Below are 7,742 nucleotides of genomic sequence, written 5' to 3'. Positions count from 1 at the left end.
ATGTTCTCAAATACATTGAATTTAGTCTATCGGGGATCATCACATAACAATTATGAATTCTGCGAATACGCACACGGCAACATTCATATTAGTAGAACACTTGATCTCTTGAGAACCATTTGTTAGAAAATTGTCTTCCAAAATACAAATAAAGTGGGATGGAGATTAGAGACTTGAACCGTGTGTGAGATACACTGTCTTTGAAACATTATTTCCTCATTCTCGATCGAGACTACTTGTGGGGACTCGACAAACTGCTTCAGAGAACATGACAAGCCCTTGTGAAATTACACCAAGTGAGGTAGACAGTGGTGCGACTGAAATTGGAGTTCGGTGCGAAATTTCAACCAGGACTCTTCATATGATATGAGATCGGAAAAATACTTACATATGACATTAGATGAACATCTAAACATTTTCACTTCAGAAAATATAATAATGCAGAAATATATTCACGTAAAAGTACCTAATGCATGCGATGATTCCATAATACTCGTTAGAATATGTAAAGTACTAGGCATAACCCGTGCCTCCGGCACGGTGAAAGTCTAATTTCAAAATTATAGTACGATCACCATACGGTTGTGAAAATCATAATCTTCTATCTTTTCGAGCTTCTCTCGGGAGGCTTGGTGCAAGTCTAATTTCAAACTTATAGTGCGATTATCATATGTTTGAGAAAACCCATGATCTTCTATCTTTTCGGGCTTCTCTCGGATCCTCTAGATATCGACAAAAGAACACGTTTGAAACGTGACTGAAGACATAAATCCCATATGATATAGAGATGTATAGTTATTGAGAATAAAAGCGAAAAATAAGGGAGACCAGTTGAAAGAGAACAATGTGAGAAAAATGGTTAGATAAAATTAATCACAATTATGAAAGGTGAGATTTAGTAGATTTAGATATAAAGGGGTAAGCGTAAGATTCAACTACCAAAACTATATGACTACTGAAAGAATGAATAAAATTAGATATAAAAACTGGAATCAAAGGATAATCCTAGTGTGAAGGTGTACTATAAGAGAAAATTGGGGAAATGAGAGTAGCTATAAATGTTTTTTATCAAATAAGATGGTCAAATTTAAAGATAACAAAAAAATGAGATAAGAGTTGTAAACTGCAAAACTTAAAGAAAGTACTTCAACCAATTGATTCCATGGATTACAACAATTAGTGATGTTTTTTTTTTACAACATTTTCTCTATTAATTTTCATTGAAGTAAAATAGTATAACACATAAAAATTTAAACTTCATCACATGTTGAACATGGCCATTTTTTAATTTGCTTCCCTCCAATTTAAAGAAAACCCAGGCTTTTTGCATCTTAACTCCAATATCCACTCCTAATTCATTTTCACATCGTTGGAACCACACATTATAGAGCAAGCAAAAACACAGAAGCTTTACCTGTACTTGAGGCTCAAGAGTCTCTGTATACTCTATTGAATCCTTGTCTACCTAATAATAACAACACAAATCTCGTTAGCATTAAAAGATAAACTCTACATGATACAAATGTAATCAAAGAAAATAGTTAACTGCATAACTATTTAATTCCCTACTTTGCCGCAATAAGGTATGAGTTCGATGTTGTAAACCTCCAATCTTATCGTTAATTTTATACCTTTGCCTTTGCAAGTAAAATGTCTAAGTATGAAGATTATTATAGCTTAACAGGCAAACAAAGCTAGAATTGCATAATGGAAAACTCTGGAACTGAAATCACTCGCCCGCTATCGATAACCCCTAAAAAACACAAACCATCTGAAACCGATTGATATCTCTGACAACTATCTCTCTACCAAAAATCTAAACTTCATATCAATATGACAATCACCACAAGGTCTTAAGTTCTTCAAACCTATTGGTTCACCCGTATCCCTAAAGCTATAGCTAGTTTCTCACCTTGGCATAATTTTTTTTCCTTGTATTCCATTAAGTCCTTAACCACAACTCAGTCTTTTCAAATGCACTCTCTCATTTAAATTGTAAAAACAAGTAACAAACTTTATAAAACTCGAAACATTACAGTTAGTTGAAGGCTATAATTTCAAGTTGCCAACCATCATAACTTTCAAATGAAGAATTAGTAAGTTTCGATTCACTTTTGAAATTTTGCAATGAAAAAAAGATTCCTTTGAGCAATTGTTCCTCTCTGCAAAATTTTTTAAGAGATTATTAAGTAGAAGAATAGATTTATAAACAATTAGGTTGATTTGTAGAAGGAGAATGTTGTGGCAGTTATAGTATGCCTAATAGGATTTTAGAAAACTTCATTGCCTCAAACTCCAACAAAAAACTACAACATGAAAGAGAATTATAAGAAAAATAATGTAAAATGTTTTTTCCTCATCTCCTTGACTCGTTTAATTCTCTTTTGAATTTGTATAAAGGAAGCTTTGAAACTTAAATTTACAATCAATTCTCAACGAAATAGCAATAGATGCCTCAAATAAGAATTCAGACAAAATCATTCAAATAACAACAAAGATCCCTTATCTGTTCAAACAAGAAATGAAATTATCTAACAATAAACTATTCAGTTAACTATGAGCAATTACGAACATTATTCACACAACATAAAGTCTAGACTCTAATAGCGTAATGGCAATCAAGTTTAACTAAAACATAAGGATATACACAAACTTATCTAATTGAATCACACAGAAGTGAAGGAGTTGAAGGAGATGTCCTTCGACCAAGATGGCAATGCGAACAATTTGTCGGATAGGACAATTGATGTGGAAGATCATCAAGTCCGATTGATTTAGGGATCGTAGAGTTGTAGCTAGAGACCAACTACGATCGTCGAATTACGAAGTAATTCGCGGCTAACTTCGATCGGAACCTACAACGGGTTACACATAAGAGTGACAAATTGATCTAGGATATGACTAGTGGGAGTGAGATATAATCATGGGAGTGTCCCATAAACATATCTCATAGGCCTAAAAAGGAATTAGGCAAAGATAGTACAAAAAGGCCAAAAACAGGGTTTTTGGGCCTTAGCCGATTCGGGCACTTCTAGGGCTCGGATTGGGCTGATTTTTGGAGGGACGTTTCCTTATGTTATGAACATTAAATCTGCCAATTTTGGCTGGATTTGGACGTCATATACTTAGGAAATTGAGAAAATACCAATAGTTGCTATTTTCGACTATTTCCCTAAATCTTATTCTAAAGGGTGTTTTAGGAAACCTAAAAGGAGGTGGATTCTTATTAGGGTTCTATATAAACACTCTTAGGGCAGAGAATAAGGTGTAGAATTTCTCTCTAAGCTTTCTTACTCTACCACATCAAGTAGAGAGGAGAAAGTGAGCTAATTCCCAAGCTATCTTCTAGTCAAGCAAGAAGAAGGTCTTCTTATTATCCAACCACCATTGGTGTGCTAGCTATACAACAAGGTGGGAGATCAAATTGATTGCTCGTGTCCCAAGTAGAGGAGCTACAATTGAAGCTCTTGGTCTTCTTCAATCAATTCAACTAGTTCGAGGGAAAAGCGATTGAGGTAATCTACTATCTCCATTAGATTAATTACTAGTTTTGCATGTGATCCTGGGAATACTAGTGTAGACATTAGATGCCTTATTTCCGCTATAAACACTAGTATAAGGGTATAAAACACTACAAGAAGAATACAAGAATGAAAACATTGTGCACTTGAAATTATGAAACGGGTGTAATGTTTCGTTAACATAAGACATCACTGAAATCTCAAACACCCGGGACCCAAGAAGTGATCAATGTCGGACTACATTAAGACTGAATGTTTGATTGTATAATAAGGCGTAATAGAAGAGTTCGCCTTAAAAAGAACCGTGTTTGGTTTTCTTTTTTACACCAATCAACAATAACAAACATGTATAACCTTACTGGTATATGGAGAAACAAAGAGTAAAGAGATAAAGAGAGTGAGGAACATTACTACCTGAAGAAGGGACCCCTCATTTGTCTCTCAATGACTGAGAGTGAGAGACATTACTACCTGAAGAAGGGATCCATCATTTGACTCTGAATGAGTGAAGATGTAACTTCGATAGGAATGGTAATACATCCTCTTCTCTGCCATGCCGCGCTGTATACGAAAAAAATCACGAGATCCTTGAGTATAATTGTGAAATTTATGCCTTTTATTTTCAAATTGAAATTTTCTTTCCGTCTGTTTTCAAATTGGAACTTTACTCTTTTGGGAGCAACAATAATGGAGTCGGAAGAAGATGATAAAAGGTTTAACGACGAAAATTCCAATATATCTAAGTTATCCAAGAATCCAACTTGTTGATAATGAATAATCTTGTCGTCATCAAAGGAGGGGATGAGAGGTGACTCGAACATATGGACAGTTTGGAGTTAAATCACTAAACTGATGAACACAATTAATTAGGAACAAGTAAAACATAGCCATATTTATGATTCAGTTCTGGATCGAAAAGGCTTCTTGAGTTAAATATATATGTCTATTCCCATGGGTGCAAGAAGCCGGAGATAATAAGAAGGGAGAGGTAGGGGAACAGGTCTGAGTTAAACCACTGATAAATTAAACTATCTAATTGAACCACAGGTGAAACTCACTAAATTGGTCGATCAACAATGGAGAACCATCAATGAAACAAACAAAGGAAAACCAATAAGATTAAGATCTTTAAAGTGAAAAACATAAATTGTCAAGAATCAACCCAAAAATCAAATAGATATTTATTCAGGGAAAAGAAAAAGACGAACCTTGACGCCGCCCAAGAAGAAGGCCAAGATAAAGTGAACGTAGACCGATGAAGAAGATGAGAAAGAGATGAAGAGAGAGAAACCGATGCCAGGTTTCAGTTCAGGACTTCTAGGTTCGGTTGGATTTAGCTTTTGTTGATTTAGTTGAGGAATATAATGAAAAATCAAACCCTAATAAGATGAATTTGGTTTTGGAAGAAGAATAAAAGAGAGAGAGAGAGAGAGAGATAGAGAATGGGTGGAGAGATAGATGGAAATATGATAGCGTAAATGAAACGTTTGGAGAGAAGCAGAGATACAATTAGATTGAAGTAGTTGAAACGTTTGGAGAGGGTACAGTTGGATTGAATTAATAGAAACGTTCTTAGGGACACCGTTAGATTTCACAATCTTCTAGTCTGAGTTGGCAGAAATGTTTGGAGGGACGGTAGGGACACCGTTAGATTTCACATAATGTTCTAGTCTAGTTGGCAAGTTTTTTTCTTTTTTGGTCCTAATCAGCTTGTCCTAGTCACAACTTTTGTGTTTTGTTATATAGATATTTGATGTAATTAAATAAATCCAGAACACTATTTAACAAAATCTTCGAAAGATGTAATTATATGAATTAAAGAAGTATTCACATAACGAATAAGTATGATTTGGGAAACCAAAATCAAAAAGTCAAACTAATAATTTTTAGGGTTATTTCTCGCCTGACCCCCAACTTTGTGACCAGCTTCCCGCCCGGCCCCCTACTTTAGGAGAAATACCCATATGACCCCCTTCCGTTATAACACCGTTACTCTCTCTCTTCCATTGCTTTTCTCTCTCCTCCAACATGTTTTCTCTCTCTGCCACCTCGTTAAAACCAGCCAACTCATCATCTTCTCCGGGAAGGTCGTCGGCCGACCAATTTTCTGGCCGGCGACCTTCAAACCTAAAAATAAATAATTTTTTTTCATCTCTCCTCTCTCTCTCTAAACTCCGGCGAAGGGGGTTACCCTTCGCCGGAGGACCTTGAAGGTCTGCCGGAACAGACCATCATGGTCTGTTCCGGCAGACCTGAATTGATCTGCTCGAGCAGATCTGGAAGGTCTGCCAGAACAGACCATGAAGGTCTGCTCGAGCAGATGTCAAAGGTCTGCTCGGGCAGACCTTCAAGGTACTCCGGCGAAGGGTAACCCCCTTCGCCGGAGTTTAGAGAGAGAGAGAGGGAGGTGAAAAAAAAAAAATTTTGAGAGAGAGAGAGAGGAAGAGAGAGTGATTTTTTTTTTAGGTTTGAAGGTCGCCGGTCGGAAAATTGGTCGGCCGGCGACCTTCCCAGAGAAGATGATGAGTTGGCTGGTTTTAACGAGGTGGCAGAGAGAGAAAACATGTTGGAGGAGAGAGAAAAGAAATGGAAGAGAGAGAGTAACGGTGTTATAACGGAAGGGGGCCATATGGGTATTTCTCCTAAAGTAGGGGGCCAGGCGGGAAGCTGGTCACAAAGTTGGGGGCCATTAGGGAAATAACCCTAATTTTTACATAAGAAACTAGTAGAAAGACAAAAAAATAAATATACACACTCAGAAAAGAAGACATACAACCATATTGCATTTTAGAAGCTAAGAGAGAGAAAAAGAGAAAGCATCAAAGAGAACCAGAGATAGAAAGAGAGAAATAAATGAGAAACATTGAGATGATGAAATATTAAAACATAAAGAAGCTAGCGCATGAAGAGACCGAAGAGGTCTTTAGATATCTATAAGACCATTAGGTCGGATATGTAGGGGGCGGTGTGCCCTAAAAGTAGATGATATAAAAGATTTCAGAAGCTATAAATTTATCTTCTCTCTTTTTCGTTTTTTTTCTTACTCTCTTCTTCTTTTTTCTTCTTTTTCCCTCTCTTCCTTGTCTTCTCTCTTTACTCTCTCTTGTCTAGCTTAGGGGAAAGCCCCTTCCCCAGAGTTTAGATGAAACAAGACTTTATCTTGTTTGTAACTGAAACCAGATCTCGTTTGTTTTGTCTTGAAACTAGACGTTTTTCTCGAATGGACTCCTCCGGTGCGTCATAAAAAGACGAGAAAGAGAGATGATAGGGAGAAGAAGATAGAGGAAGGTATCAGAGATGAAGTGGAAGAAAGAAGTGATGACATGGAGGGGAGAGAGAGGGATGAGGTGGAGTTTATTTGTTTTCAAATTTTTCAGGAATTAATTTTTTTTTTTTTTTTTACCTCCCTTGAAGTATTTCGAGAAAGAGTTTGAGACTTTTTTTTTTATCTTTAGAGACAAAACGAATTGTAAAACACTTACAAGTGGTTGCCCACGAACTTGATGCTAAAACGAAATTAGCCCAAAAAAGTATCTTTGTATTTAAAGGAGATTACACGAGCGTCGAGTGATCGTCATAATTTTACCGAAAGTGTAAAATTTTCTTTTTATATGAAAAAGAAGTATATCTTATACCTGAAATTTGAGGAGTAAAAAACCATATCCTATGTAAGTAATATGTAGGTCATACTCAACATATATTGAATAAGAAATGGTATCCTATCTTAAAATCTTTCCCTCTCATAATTTCTAAAATCATGTCATCATCAAATGGGAAGGAATGAAATTCAAAAGAATTGGAAGGTGAAGATCCATTTGACTAGCTATATAGAGATGGAACTTGATGAGGAGTGAAAAACGAGACATAAAGAAATGAATAATAAATATTAAAAAGTCAAAGAGAGACAGGAGCATAATAGAAGAACTACATTGTTGACTACTGATGTCAGCTATTTATTTCACCATCCTTGGTACAGCTAGTAATAAGGTGCATGAGATAAAAATAACTCCCCCACCAATCATCAACGGATGGGGGAGAAATAGACAGTTGGAAAATAAAATGATCCAGTGGTAATCTAGTATTTATTACCCTATAACAAAACTTGAAGAAAAGGGAGGGAAAAAAAGAAGGGTAAGTCCCTCCACATTATCCAAACTCACACTTTGGCCCCTAACTAACAATTCTGTTTGCTACTTTATTTTGTTTCCATATTACCCTTAC

General features: G+C 36.0%; 2 long non-coding RNA genes across 3 annotated transcripts; one reads left to right on the top strand and one right to left on the bottom strand.

Annotated features, from left to right (window-relative positions):
* The first annotated feature begins 512 nt into the window (after positions 1 to 512).
* On the top strand, positions 513 to 4,951 carry LOC147558976 (uncharacterized). The gene is made up of 2 exons (XR_015234468.1): positions 513 to 2,676; positions 3,642 to 4,951. It is a non-coding gene; the product is annotated as an uncharacterized LOC147558976 (long non-coding RNA).
* On the bottom strand, positions 1,120 to 5,051 carry LOC147558975 (uncharacterized). Of its 2 annotated transcripts, none has more exons than XR_015234467.1 (3): positions 4,730 to 5,051; positions 3,936 to 4,082; positions 1,120 to 2,162 (listed from the first exon to the last, which is right to left on the bottom strand). It is a non-coding gene; the product is annotated as an uncharacterized LOC147558975 (long non-coding RNA). The 2 variants fall into 2 exon arrangements; XR_015234466.1 differs by having other exon boundaries at positions 1,120 to 1,465.
* Between the last annotated feature and the right edge of the window lie 2,691 nt (positions 5,052 to 7,742).

The sequence above is a fragment of the Eschscholzia californica genome, unplaced genomic scaffold, assembly GCF_041429995.1.
Source record: "Eschscholzia californica isolate CP2 unplaced genomic scaffold, dmEscCali1.0.p SCAF_2, whole genome shotgun sequence".
NCBI lineage: Eukaryota > Viridiplantae > Streptophyta > Magnoliopsida > Ranunculales > Papaveraceae > Eschscholzia > Eschscholzia californica.
Note: the sequence above shows the minus strand (reverse complement) of the source record. Positions and strands in the feature narration are given on the sequence as shown.